Here is a 15,330-nt window from a genome sequence, read left to right on the forward strand (position 1 = left end):
ATTTAGCTGGAATTAGGGTGTCAAGCCCTTTGGTAATCCAGTCCTGGAAGGCAGCATAGGACGTGTTAATGTCACTATTCGTAGCAATGGGGTGGAATTCTCCTAAATTGGTGATAAGATCACCAGGTAGAAGTTTATGCCATGGCCTCTTGCAACAGGAACTAGGCGTATTTTTAATGGGCGGTTCTCTAGCCTTCATGGTAAGTCTGATAAGAAAGTGGTCAGTCCAACCCATGGGTTTGGGTAGGTCGGCCGTGGCCTCTGGGATGTTGGTAATGTTTTATTCTTTTTTAAGGTCGTAGTGGCCGAAATAAAGATCTTTGACTTTGATATACAGACGCAGCAAAATACCAGTGGGGCAGCGCACTATGTTAAGTACAGATTTTACGGAGTTTAAGCCACGCCCTTCATTACATCGGCCCGACCCTATGAGGGACCCCTCCCCAGTTATTTCATCCCACTTAAAGCCCTGGCTGCTCCCTAATAGTTGGACTCTGTGGTGACAGTTGGAGCTAGCTTCTTCACCACCTTATACCTATCTCCATCGTCTTTTGTATGTGCCTTGTGGATTTAACAGGTAAGTCGCTATCTCGGAGTACTAGTGTTTAGTGATCTGACCTGCTGATACTTTTCCAGTAAAGGCGCTGAAAACTCAATGAGACGTGCAGGCACTCTCCTTTTCAAACTAAAGAAGTGCGGGGATTCAGTGCCTACACATTTTAAGCACTGGTAAACGCTAGAAATGGCACCTGTGCTTTAAAGAATTGCCACTCCATATCTTGCCAGCCCTAACCGCGCCAGACACTCGCTGGACCGGCTTGAGCCCCAGGAACGTGGGGAGCGACCAAAAGTTCCTCCCTATGAGTCGCAGGCCATCTCGCTTCTTCCAAACGGAGTCACACCCGCAAACTACAAAACACTCTCCCAAATTACAGCGAACCAGCACTTAATTACTCTTGTATTTTTCGAACTATGATTGTCTGAGTGACCCCTAATGCTCCAATCCTAGCGCATCCTACATATCAGTAATACCTCCCACGCCCAGAATATGTTCAGCCACGCGATTGGTTGTTATACGACCCGGAAGTTCTAACGTTATGGACGAATGACATCCGTTAAAAGATCAACAACGGAGGACGGCTATCAGGCTGAATTCACGGACGGCCCGTGTAAGTAGCAAATAAGTGGTCTCTTAAATCGAAGGGAAGAGCTCCCTGTACCTTTCTCTCTCTGATATTAGGCTAAAAGCGATATAATTCCAGGGATAGTTCCAGAACGCAGAGGCTGCGCACTCATGTCTGCTCAGTGGAGCCTGTTGTCACTGCAACCCATTCCAGGCTCTCTCCGAAATCGGTTCAGTCTGACACCCACATTTCACCCGTATCCTCCCTTCTACCCGCAAGAAGGTCATGCACACTAAACAAACATAACACTAAAACGCCACGTTTGAGTGAACTTCGTATGGACTTGCATGCACAGGGTATGAGTATGTGTATATGATTGAAGGTGAGGCAGAGATTTTTTTAGTGCATCTTTATAAAGCGCGGACATTACCGAAGGTGTCAGAGCTCTGTACAATAGAGCCAGTTACGTTACAAGAGTTACATAATAAAACATTACAAAGATAAACAGGAGACTTAAAATGAAGGGAACACAAACACAAAATCCAACACAGAACGCATGGGTGAGAAATGTACAGGAAAAAAGTACAACTTTACAATGAAGAGCGAACTTCCTGGAGGGTCCTGAGAATTAAAGTATTAGTTCTGAAAGTGTCTTTGGAAGAGAAGAGATTGGAGGTCAGCTTTGAAGATCCGGGTAGAGGAGGTGGCACGGAGCAATGGGGGGAGCGAGTTCCAGATTCTCACTGTATTGCCTGAGAAGGATTGCGCCGTTGATCTTTCCCTTTTAAAGAGGGGGGGGTGGGCAAGGCTCAAGCAGAAGCTTTTCCGCATTGCGAGAAGGTCGAGATCCACCGTACAATTTCAATTTATTTGCCAGGTAACGAGGGAGGACGTGTGTAAGGCTTGGTGTGTGATGCAGGCAGTTTTGTAAATAGATCTTGCCTCGATCGGAAGCCATCGAAGAGAGGACAGGAGTGGAGTGATGTGGTCATTTTGTTTAGACCCTGAAATGAAGCGAGCTGCTGATTTGAGAGGGGAGAGGTGGGATTTGGGTAGGCCTGTCAGAAGAGAATTGCAATAATCCAGTCTTGAGAGAACCAGAGATTGTTCCAAGGTTTTTAAGTCTTTTTCCTAGGGATTTAGCGCTGTCGACTTTTAATCCAACCATGCCCTTTCCTACACCATCCAGCCGACTTTCTAGTAGGGGATACAGCAATCTAGAAGCACCACAGGCCACTCCCTTCGCACTCTGCATTCAGGATAGTTTGGGCAATAATAGTGTGCACGCACACGAGTGGGTGCAAGCTCTGCTAGTTTTTGTCTCGAGAACCAAGACCTCAGGCAGAGCTAGACATTTGGGTACATCCTATCCCACCTCTACTTTGTATTTGGCAACTCACAAGCTAACGCTCAAGTAACAGCAATGAAGGCTGCCTTTAGATTGAATAGGCTTTGATGGAGATTAGCAATCACCCCCCTATGTAAAGCGTGTTTTGGAATTGTGGTCCATATTTCGTTGTATGGCTTGCTCTTTAGGGCACTACTCTGAATTTTATTGGGCTAGAAAGCAGATGTTGGCAGAAGTTAACAAAGAGCTCCATAATGGAGGCACAGAGATATAAGCGGGCTTGACTTTTTTTTGCAAAAACAAGCATAGCTGGCAGCTTTTGAGTTTTTTTTGCCAGACTTAAAATTGGGGGTAATTCTTCAATTGCTGACTGCGGAATACTGCAGTGATATCCTGGGCAACATTATTTGAATATCCTGTTGCGGTTTTTCCTCGCTATTCTCCTCAGTAAATACAATAACTTTAATATTGGATGTGAATATGTCCTAGGAAGAACAAAGGCTCACAGTTTTCCATCTACAGACATACATACGACCCGAAAGGAGTCTGTTTTCCTGCCTGTGTATATAAATCCGTAAACAACGAAAATTCGGTGGTCTTTTTGGTAACTCTCAATACTGTCAGTCATGACTTTAAAGCCAGTACCTGTGGACGTTGACAGAGAGTTTATAAACGGTCATGTTTCTCTAATCAAGTTTAATTAGATAAATACATTTAAAGCTCGTGCATTTGTACAGCGACCCTTATTTGTTCAGATTAGCATAATGTTTTATTACATAAATGGCTGTTGATGTCTGAAAAGGTAAAAAGGCATCCAAATGTACATTCATTAGACAAGGGTGACAAACAATCTGGTTTCAGCCTAATATTGCAAATACAAACCAAATATTGGTAAATGGGCAAAACATACAGACCGAAATGCCCAAAAATAATATAATAAACCCATGAGCCTCAAATCTACTGTGATTAAGGACTAATCTATTAAGGTATCGATAGAGGAGGACTCCATGAGAGAACTTTTTTTGCTGACTGGCAAATTATAACACTGGCAATAACACAACTCACTAGCAGTGAGGGCAGTAAGAAGACGTGCACACTCGTGTGTAATCCGGGAAATTTGTAATTTAGCTCAAATCACGCTCTACTGCTGTGGTCCCACCTCCACTTACAACAAAACTACAACCTATACAAAAGGAGCGCGCAGTCCATTAATCCTTCAAAAGCAAGAGGCTTATTAATAGTCCATTTTAAATTTCCAAGTAAAAAAAGTCTTCAGGGTGTCTTTTTTGTTGTATTCTAAATTCTTTGTTTATTTTGCCGTCCATTATTTAATCCAGAAAACATCAATAAAACGTTTCGATCTGTGTGGACATCATCAGTAGTAATACTGTGTCAACTACACACTCTGGGTATTGTTTTTTCACAGTGTTGGAACTTCAGTGCCCATATCCCAGCTGCAGTCTATAACCAATTCATTACAGGGTAATGGGTTTATTGGTTTCACAGGGAGTTGTAAAAAGGTCTCTGTGCTGATATCCTAAAGATGAGTTTACTGTAGTATCAGTGCTGCTTTCACCTGCATCACGCGGATTATGATTTATTTGCTGAATTGTTCTCACCCCTATCCCCTCTAGGATTTATGCTCAGTTTTATTACTGTTCTGACCTCTACTGCTAACAGGTGGTGCTTTGGTAGGAAGGCGCCTTAGAAGCTATTCACTTTAATAATTCTGGTTTTGTTTGTATCCCATGGATAGTTGGTGGAGGAGGAGGGTGATTTATCTCAAGCAGCAGTATTAGTTGTAATTCTGCCCTCAACTATGTCATCTGGGTATTGCTTTTCCACTCTACTGGTATTCATATCTTGCATATACCTGGGCAGTGTATAACTATCTCGTTATGTTTTATTGGCTTCACCGGGACTAGGCCACAAGTATGCATGATGATTTTCAGAATATGATTTTTCGCTTTGACAGACCCAGCATCAGTCAGAATCCTTACTTATCAAATGTATAGTTTTGCCTTTGCTGTTGTTTGCACAATTTGGAGTCGCACTGGGAAAATAGCTTCTATCTATGCTCCTCTTCTACTAAATTGGTATGTGAATAAGAAATATACTTCACCAAATATAGAAAGCAGTGCTGCATGAAATTGCAGAACTCAATTTTTTCTGGATATCATTGGCTGGTATGGACTTAATAAAAAAAAAATGGACAGATAAATATGTGCATTGGCAAGGTGATAAAAAGAGCATTGTGCCAGACCATCACTCTTATCCCTCTAATTTGGAGAACCTACTTCAAATACTACATTTTTATGCTCATCTACTTTACTTAGTGATTCCTTTTGTATTGCATTGTTGTTTAAGATGTCCTCATGGGTTCCACTCCCGAATGGTAAAAGCTGCAGCTGTAACGTAACCTTAACATCTTTTACACATGTGCTATCTTCTGTTGGATAAGCAACATGCAAGCAAAGGTGTTATCGTGTAATGCTGATTAGTGATACACTGGTTTCTAATATGCAGTTCTACTGAAGGCACCTGTTCTACAAATCTTTGTGAATGTAAACTCATCCTTATTTTGTACATATTGTTTCTCGTAAATCGGATACCCACCTTTGTTCACATCATTGTTCCCTCTAGGACTCTCATTACATTTTTAGATGTAGGGGCAGAAGATGACGTATTTTTAAAAAACATTTTTTTTACTTTGTACATTTTTTATGACAGTGAGATCACAAGCATCGGTGCAGCAGTACCTTTGACGCATTGTTCACTACAACATCATTACAGTCGTTTCACATACGTAACAGTGCTAGACTACAACTTTGTGTTCATTTGTCACTGACTGCAATACATCTCACAGTGCAGTGCCTGATTCTTCCCCTTTGCCACCCCTTAGACATCATTCCTGTCCTGCCCTTGCCTCCTCCCCTGAGCCCTGTTCCCACCCTCGTCCGCCGTGTTGGTACTTCATGCTCACTGGCTGCTGTTATCCTGTGCCCTTGCACGTAAGTAGTCTCTCAGCGGTTGCCAAATGTCTTTCGGCCTGGATACAATGGCTGTAGCTCAGCAAACAGCTCACTGTTAGTATCACATTACATTAAACTTTTAAGCCATTGTAAAACAGTTGGTGTGCTTCTGCGCCCCTAATGAATGGCCAGTTCTCTTTTGGCTATGAGGAATGCTATGCCGACAAATTTACTCATTACCTTGGGGATCTCAGCGATGTAACCCCGTAATACCAGCAGTGGAGCCGGCCTAATTGTGAGGCTTGTCATTTGCTGCAGCTCTTGAAATATGTGTGACCAGTACTCTGCCACTCTAGTACATTTCCATGTAATGTGTATGTAGTCGGCATCTGGAGCCCGGCATTTGGGACAATTTGCAGTGCGGGAAGGGTCAATGTGTGCCATTTTATCAGTGTCTTATACACCCTGAGCAGGTATTAATAATGTAGCAACTCATGTCTGTAATTCCCAGAGACCTTACAGGTATGAGTGCAGCATTCTTTCCATATGTCATCGGAAATGGGGTGTCCCTGATGTTCTTATATAGCGCTCGAATCACCGGGGAGTTATCTCGGCGCTTGCCTTGGGAACCCGTCCTGGCTTTTCCCTGTGAGATAGCCCCTACAGGGCATCCCCAAGGTGAAAGCCAGGCATCCCGCTGCGGGGGGCCGTTGTGGAGATTAAGCAAGCTTAATGCCCAGAGTTGCAGAGTGTGAACCCATGATTAGGTCAGGCACCGAAGCGAGAATTATCAAGTCCGTGGACATTTGAGCTCAAGACCCTGCCGCGTCGGGAATTGAACCCTGGTCCTGGGTCTGATCTCTGCTTCAGGGTCTGCCTGCTTTAACCAGTGAGCCACACTTCTCCACAATTAAATTGTAGTCCCCATGGCATATGGTTTTCTTGTAAGTGCTTCACTAATGGGTCCATGGCAATAATGAATAAAAGTGCTGACGAGGGGCATCCCTGCCTGGTGCCCCGCATTATCTCAAACGATTGGGTTGTTGTGCCGTTTATCCTTATTCGAGCGGAGGGACGGATATATAGTAGATTGATTAGCGAAGTGAACCCAGCTGGAAACCCCATCCTGCGTAGCACAGCTGTGACAAAGGACCACTCTAGCGAGTCAAAGGTCTTTTCCCGCGTCTAACAGTGCAGCAATCGCCGGCACCGAGGGCGCTATTCTATGCAGTATGGAAAAGAACGTGCAGAAGTTTAATGCGGTAGACCTGCAAGGAATAAACCGCGCTTGTGCTGGTGATATTATTTTCTCCATTAGCAATGACAGTCGGGTTGCAATCATTTTTAGCTAGAATTTTCAAATCAAAATGTAATAACGACAGTGGCTTGTACGATTTGATTTGTAATGGGTCCTTCCCAGGTTTGAGTAGCAGCACAATAATGGCTTTGTAGCGATGGGGAGAGAATACCTTCTTCCACTGCCTCCACATAGACCTCCAGCAGCTGTAGTGCCAATAACTCCTTAAATATCTTATAGCAAGCATTTGCAATGCAATAGGTCTCGCATTATTAAAGTTTGAGCTATTGGTGTTGCATTATTTCGCAATGCCAATAGCTCAAACTTTCATAATGTGAGACCTATTGCATTGCATTGCTTGTTGGTATTGAAGACAACAATAACTGCGGTGCGGATGGGCACTCACCCCTCAGGGTCCCAATGCCACTGAACCTGCTGTACTATAAGTAGCTGCACTCCAGTCCTCCCCACCCAGTCTTTGTGTAGGCTATCCCTTCCCACTGCTCACCCTACTGCCCCTGGGTGAGATGGACTTCCCTTCCCCCTTGCATTAACACCCCCTTCCTGGCTGCCTCTCATACGCCCTCCCTTGCCACCTCCCCGTACATTCTTCAGCTGACACAAGTCCTTGTTTTTCTCTCCAGTCTGTTTTTAGCTGTCACTGTGTCATAGTTCAGCCTTTTCCTCTGGTGACATCCGGACATCAACAGGAGAAGAAACAACCGCTGTGGAAGCCTGGGACTGGCCGTCCTCCCTCTCAAGACACCGGCCTCTCTTCTACACATTGTTGGCTGGATGTCTGGTGGCGTCAGGGTGTCTGGTAGTGTGTGTTGGTCTTTGATGTTCATGTTGGTCTTTTGGTGTTTGAAAATGTTGCCTCTTGGGCGTCCAAACCTATCTGTTGATGTCGGTCTGCCGGAGGTTCTCTATCGATCGCCGAGAGTACGGTGGTTTTGTTTATGCTTGTCTCTGGCTGCCTGTTCACATCTATAAAGCATTTACTACCCCTGACGAGGCGCTGAAAGTGCCTTTAGATATCTGGGTGTCGGAAGAATTGCTGTTGGTCTCGGGGCGTTTGATGTTGTACGTTGATCTGTGCAGTGCAACCATTTTCACGATACGGGCAAAATAGAAAGTTGCCTGCCTGAGCATTCTGCAAACACTAATTTCCAATAATGTAGTTACGACGCTACATAGCCCCATAAGGATACCCTCTTACCTCACTTAATGAAAGCACTGGCCCTGATCGTATGGATTCTGATTTTCTCAGGTTTTCTGGAATTCGTGCTGGTATCGGGCCCACTTGACCGTTAACTCTTGTTTAATGGGTGTGCACATGTCCCGTCTTTTGTCACCGGATACACTGCTGTTCAATTGTGAATGGGTGGTAGAGGAGTGATATATTTGATATCACCAGCTTCTATACTTGCTTGTCTCACATCTATGAAAAAGGCACACTTGGTAGGAGGTTTTGTGCGACGGATTTCGAGCATTCATAGCAAATATTCTGTTATAAATCACGCTGCAACTGTCACTTATCTGTGTTTGAGAGTATTTACAGAACCTTTTTTCAAGAGGTTAGGAATTCACTTGTAGGAATCTTGGAAACATACATGACAAATCTGAACTTTTTTTCGTCAAAAACATTTTCATAAAAAGAAAAACAAGCAGCACTGAAAGCGATTGCTTTTGCGATCTCTATTGTTAAAAAAAAAAAAACGCCGGCGAGTTGTGCGTGCGCCACTGCCAGCATATATCTTCAATTACAGCGGCTGTGATAATTGAAGATATATGGCCTATGGTGCATGTAACAGACACCAATAGGCCATAGGTGGAGCTACACAACCACCTATTGCGTGTTCTGTTATAAAACAGCACGCACGCAAAGGCCAATGAAAATGGCCCTTGGAAATGCACACGCACGAGCTAAGTGGAATTCCAAGGTCCATTTTCAAACCCTGTTCAAAAGGGCTTTTCGCTTCGTGAGCCCTAAAACACACACAATTCCCCTGGCTGAGTAGTGAATCCCCCTCCCTCCCCCCTCTCTTAACACAAACGTCCCTGGAAATCCCCCAGCCCACCTAAATCACCGATAGCTTAGCTGCCTCACCCTGATGATGGTTATGTCGGTGTGTGCCAGCAGGGGTGAGACAGTGAAGGAGGGCAAGGAAGGGGGCAATTGAGAGTTAAAACATTGTCCACTGTATAATGAAGGATTAAAACCACTTACTGGCAAACTAGAAAGAAATGAGCACACAAGACATGAACAAGACGACAGGGCTGCTTTTAGCGTTACCTTAATGCTTACTGCTCCAAGCGCCCCTCAAAATATTGGATGTCTGGGCCCAGCTCGCCCATGCTAAAGGCTGGTCCTCCTTACCAACGTGACACACAATTAGTCCGCTTTCACACACTAGGGACAGCGCTAAATGCTTTAGGGCGCACACCTCGTGTAAATAAATATGTGCACATCTACATGCATTAGAAAATTTCCACTTCCGTTGAAAAAAAGACACTGACCTACTCCCCTTCAGGAATGCCCTTCCAACTTGGCTATTTAAACAGTAATGACATCCTGCTCACTCTACCTCTGTTGCTTCAGTTGCCCATCTTCTTATTGAGTCTAGCGCCTAGACAACCTCGGGTATTAGCGCGTTTTAACAAATTTGATTTCACGGGCTTATCTGCTCCTCTCTTCCACCAACCTCCTTCTTTAACTCCCTGTTCTCTTCTCCTGTGCTGATTTGCTGTTCTTTTCCACCCACCTCCTTCTTTAACTCCCTGTTCTCTTCTCCTGTGCTGATCTGCTGCTCTCTAAAACACGCCTCCTTCTTTAACTCCATGTTCTCTTCTCCTGTGCTGATCTGCTGCTCTCTTCCACCCGTTTCCTTATTTATCTCCATGTTCTCTTCACCTCAGCTGATCTGCTGCTCTCTTCCACCCGCCCTCTTCTCCAAAACCCTGTTCTCTTCTCCCGTGCTGATCTGCTGTTCCCTTCCACCGCCTACTTCTCTAACTCCCTGTTCTCTTCTCCTGTGCAGATCTGCTGATCTCTTCAACACGCATCCTTCTTTAACTCCCTGTTCTCTTATAATATGCTGATCTGCTGTCTCTTCCACATACATCCTTCTGTAACCGCACACACACATACATACATACAACCACGCACACACACATACAACACACATACAACCACACACACACACACATCCACACACATCTCTCGCCCTCACTCTCTCTATCTATCTATCGCCCTCACTCTATCTATCGCCCTCACTCTATCTATCTATCACTCTCACTCAATAGATCTATCGCCCTCACTCTATAGATCTATCGGCCTCACTCTATAGATCTATCGCCCTCACTCTATAGATCTATCGCCCTCACTCTATAGATCTATCGCCCTCACTCTATAGATCTATCGCCCTCACTCTATAGATCTATCGCCCGCACTCTATAGATCTATCGCCCTCACTCTATCTTTCCCCATCCCTCTAACTTTCTATCGCCTTCACTCTATCTATCTATCGCACAACAACAGCATCACTCAGGGGCACCACAGCATCACTCAGGGGCACCACAGCATCACTCAGGGACACCACAGCATCACTCAGGGACACCACAACATCACTATGCGCTACCACAGCATCACTGAAGGCCACAGCATCACTTGTCGCCACCACATCACTCCGCGCCACCACAGTATCAATCTGTGCAAACATTCAACAACTGGTTCAAATATGTTCTCTCAATGTTTCAAGCTTTATTACAAATGTCACAATTTTGTTTTATATTTCCCTTCTGTTCTTATATTTTAGTCACAATAAAATACACCGAACATAATCTTCACAAAAGTTAATTACAAAAGTTTAAGCTATTGCCATTATAAATTACAATAACTTTTGAGTATTAATTATTAAAAAAAAACATTATTTGTAAAATCAATACTTCTAAGTCACGTAAATACAAAACATGTTGCATTAAAAATGCTATAGGTGTCACATTGTCAAAAAATAAAAGTATTAGCATTGTAAATGACAAAGCTATTAATTTCACAATTTTCAAAAATAACACATAAATAACACATTTGTCATGTACAAGACAAATAACTCAAACTTTCCTAATGCAAGACCTATTGCATTGCAAATGCTTGTTTTACATGTCTTACTAATAATATATAAAGGCTGTGTTATTGTCCATGAATGCCTCTAGTGATATTTACATACCACTTTTGTTGGCCTCGTTGTTTACCTAGTCAGATTGTTTCTTATGTCATATCAATACCTTAATGGCATTAACAGACTGCAATGCACAGTTAGCCAGTATAAACCCTCTATGTATATATCCATTACAGATAATCAGAACATATACGAGCTGTTGGACAACCAATGTGCTAGAGAATATAGTATTTAAGTTAAAGCAGTAGTTAGGACATGGACAGACTGGAATTTACTTGTCGTCACTATAGCGCCTCTCTATAGATCTTTGCAAACCAGGAGTTTCCTCCAGGTAGCATAGGTTGCATAGACTAGATAAGCCAGTTTATACGACCAAGGCGCATAATTTAGTGTGCCGACTATATTTCTGCTTCTGTTTTCTGCGTTTTTGTATGTCTTTAGTTGCTTAACATTCTTACAAGTGGCAGTAAGTCGGCAAATTACTGTAAAAAACGAATTTGTAAGAACAATGCGACTCTGGAATTTTGGTCGTTATAAAAGGCCATGCATTATCATGCATGCATATAAAACACTTCTCGTCTCAACAACGGTGCCTACAGAGACAGCATCGAAAGCAGAGCACAGCGACACCTTCCCTTCAGACGAAAAACATATGCATATTAAGCCAATCATTACTACCTTCTTGAAATGGTCTCACTCGTAATGAAGGAAGAAGCGCAAAGCACATTTTGGACACATGGAATGCAGCTTAAGTTTTCTGTAAGTGACTGCAAACAGGGTGAAAAAAAAGCAGGCCCTCATGGGTAATGTGTACAGTGTGCATGTCATGTTTCCCGTGCTGGGAATGTTACAACATTTCCCGAGTACAGCAAGTCTCAGGGTGCCTGCCGCTTGTGCAAGAAGTGGCTGAATTTAAGGATACCTTAGCTTAATACACCGGCTCACTTGACCCGAATGATGGTTTATTTCAGAATTCCACCTCCGCTTTACTGCTGTTGCTAAACTTTCCCGACATAAACACGAAGTAGATTGCAATTGAGAGAATTACCATTTGGTGACAGGGGAGTAAACTTTTCATTTTAGACTTCTGATGAGACTTCGTTTTTAAAATAATAATACTTTGCAGTACAATATATATGCTGTGCCCAACAAATGGTGCAAGAGTTTTTTGATTACGTAAAAAGAAGCAGTTCTGAAACAAAGTACGCATAGTCTCGGAACTTGCCAATATTAAGGCACATGAGGTCTGCACTCACGACTCTCTAAGGATTAGATGGAAAGTCCATTGGCAGAGTACCCTTTATGAACAAGCGTGAATGGAGTGCGAGGAAAAAGAAATTGATTGGAAAAGAGGACAGAAAACTAGGACTGGGCGAGAAGGGAGGGGGGAATGCCAGCAGGAAGGGAGGAGGTGCCAATGGTCAGCATTTCGCGGCCCCTTTGATGTTTTCAGTGGCCACACGGCTCACTGAGAACATCAAAGCGGCAGAGATGAGGGGCTGTGTTGAGAAAGGGAACAGTGAGGTGAGAAGATGGAGGGAGCCAGAGATTGGGAGGAAGGATGCTGAGGGAGGCGGGGCTGGCAGAGTGAAGCCAGAGTGGGGGCCAAAACATACGCGAAAGTTTGGCTGTGTGGGTGCACACGCATCTATGCTTCTAGCAGGGGTGTGCCTGGAAGTATGTATTCATGCGTCCACCTTGTATGAATGGATGGATGAGGGCGAAGGTTTAATATGTGCTGTGAGTACCTTGAGGGGTGAGCATGCGGCTGGTGTCCGTGTGCAGCTGTGTGAGTAAACCCTGAAAGTGCGTTGGCAGTTTATGGGCGAGTGTGCGCCTTTGTACGCGTGTATGCTGACATTCTGAAAGTGCCAGCGGTGTGCGTGCGCCTCTGAATAATGTGTGTACACCTTGAAAGTGTCTTTGTGCTCACTGAACTGCTGCCGTTGTACCCGTGCTAATGAATGGCAAAGGTTATAAAAGCAGCATTCCGCGGTCACCAGCAGGGGCAATGCCTGCTGTAGGTCGTAAAACAAAGCAGCCAACACAAGAGGGGACAGTAAGATTATGTACAGGAGTGGGTAGGTAGCTAAGTATTCTGAACCCACAGTGATGCCAGATACCATCATAAATGACTTCAATATCCTGATTCTCTTCTTCAGAAAAAAAGGCACAAAAAAAAGGCAAACTACCAGAAAAACAACATTTACAAACAAACATGGTTAACACCATTAAAGGGACATGCAACGGAACGCTTCCCGGCCTTTTTAGAAGACAGAACTTCTCGCTTATTCTATATGCCAGTTTAGTGCACTTCATGGTTAAAAGTCCCCCCCCCCAAAAAAAAAACAGACTGATTTCCAATCTAAAAAAACTTTATTCTCCTAAATTTAAATGACAACATCCAATGACTGTTCAAAAACGATGGCACAGCAGCTTTAGGGTATCCTGTAATCCAGAGGGATAGGTGTTCGATATCAATATATTGTTGGGTCACACAAATCCATCCGTCCTCCTGTACATCCCGAACCCAGTTGCAACTTGTCAAGGTCCACCTGTGACCTAGCCGTTAGAAAAGAAATGGCATCAGTTGCAAAAGCAAGCATTCCACTGTCGCTATCAGGTGAATAGATTGATACGGCTGTTAAACAAAACAGCGGGGACTGGTAGTTACAAACTTCCCCTGGGACAGGTGCTCTGAAAATAGTGAATCATGGCCCGTGTCTATCTGTAAAACCTAAATCTGCTAACCTCAAGAAAGAACAAGCATTGGCAGCGGTGCCGGGCCGCGAAATACAATAATAAAACAAGAAAGAGGTCATGTGGGGAAAGGAGAAAGCAGCATAGAGCGCACAAGGGGCAGTGCTTGAGAGGGCAGCAGCATAAGGAGAGAGAGAGCGAACACGGAGGCGGAGCAGGCTCGGGTCGCGGAAGGTGAAGCAGAATCTTTCGGGGTGGCGCATGATGAGGCAGACGCGGGAGCTGGTGGACCGGAACAAAGGAGACCAGGGAAACCAGTAACAAAAGGAACATTAATTAACTAGGAACATTGGAAATAGTAGAGAGCTGGGCAAAGCTGCAATTGTTTTAATTTTAACTAAAAGGTGGGGGTTAAATGCTGGTTGAGGGGAAGTTGAGTGCTGAAAGCCAAAGAAAACACGGCCGTGAAAGGTGAAAGTGAAAGCAATGGATGGTAATGCGGCCGTGAGACTAGCTTTGTGGTGTGGGAGGGACAGTTGTGAGAGGCGCCATGAGGAAACAAGCTCTCGGCATTGCTGTGGCGGGGCGGGGGAGCGCATTCCTTTCAAGTCTGATGGGGTGTGAGCCTTTGAAGTGATGCGAGGTACAGTCAAATGGTGGTGTGCGAGCGGCTTCCTTTCAAGTCGGATGGGAGGGGCGGGGGAGCAAATGGCAAGCGCGCGCACGAAGCACATGCACTGTCCATAATCCCCATTGAAAAGCCTCTTTGTTAGCTTTCCTGGAGCAGCTCTCTATATCTCTCGCATAGCGATTGTTTACGCAATATGCTAGGCGCGACCTAAAAGCTAAACAGAACAGTCTGCCTTATATGATAACTGTCATCCCAATATGACAGCCCCTAATAGGGGAAGAAACAAGATTATTTTCAGGTCTGAAATGTACTTAAGTTTCACAGATATCTCTAACAGTCACTCCCTTATTTGATCAACCAAGTGTGCAATGATAATCTAAACTGTTAATTCTCAACTGTCACCTCATTAACATAGATATTTTATATTAAATTGGAACAAACAGTCGAAAGGAGACATACATAATACAATGCATGCCTTACTAAACTAAGTACCTACATGCTTGCTTGTCTTTCTTTGCTGTTCAAGTGAAATTCCAACACCAATGTGACCTGAAAGAATAAAACAAATATTTTACAATCCTATTAAAACATCATACAGAGACATTACAACATGAAGTAGAACCTCTAGCGTAAGTAATCAGTTACGTAAATGAATCCTTTAGGCATTAATGCATGTGCAGTGTATCAAGGTCTGTAATGTAGTGTGATTCAACTTGTCTCAATTGAAGGTCTGCAACCCCTTTAGGTTCACCCTCAGTGTCTATATACAAGATCACATTTACTGTTGTGATCCTACAGGATATGTAGAATCTTGATTTGCTTATTTTTTAAATTGTGTTATAAAGTCCTACGATGTTCAAGAATCAGTTTTTAACCTTAAACACTGCCTAAATATAACTTCTCACATGGGCAACGTAATACATAGACCACATGAGACTTATTGATCTTTGGGATGGTACGCATAAAAAGTGATTACTATTTTCAGGCATAAAATCGCAATGAATTCAATCAGCAATAATTTTTTGGGACACAGCAATATTTGTGAAGGATGTGCAGATCTACATGTCATTACAGCGAAAA

At 43.7% G+C, this 15,330-nt stretch overlaps 1 protein-coding gene across 2 annotated transcripts in view; it reads left to right on the top strand.

Annotated features, from left to right (window-relative positions):
- The first annotated feature begins 1,073 nt into the window (after window positions 1-1,073).
- Window positions 1,074-15,330, top strand: part of AXIN1 (axin 1) — a 261,999-nt gene continuing 247,742 nt past the window's right edge. Inside the window, exon 1 of one of the 2 annotated variants that reach the window (XM_086941337.1) lies at window positions 1,074-1,169. The gene's annotated coding sequence lies outside the window, so the exon portion shown is untranslated. The remainder of the gene's footprint in view (window positions 1,170-15,330) is intronic. The other variant, XM_086941338.1, reaches the window with a different exon arrangement.

Source organism: Lissotriton vulgaris, chromosome 10 (assembly GCF_964263255.1).
Source record: "Lissotriton vulgaris chromosome 10, aLisVul1.2, whole genome shotgun sequence".
NCBI lineage: Eukaryota > Metazoa > Chordata > Amphibia > Caudata > Salamandridae > Lissotriton > Lissotriton vulgaris.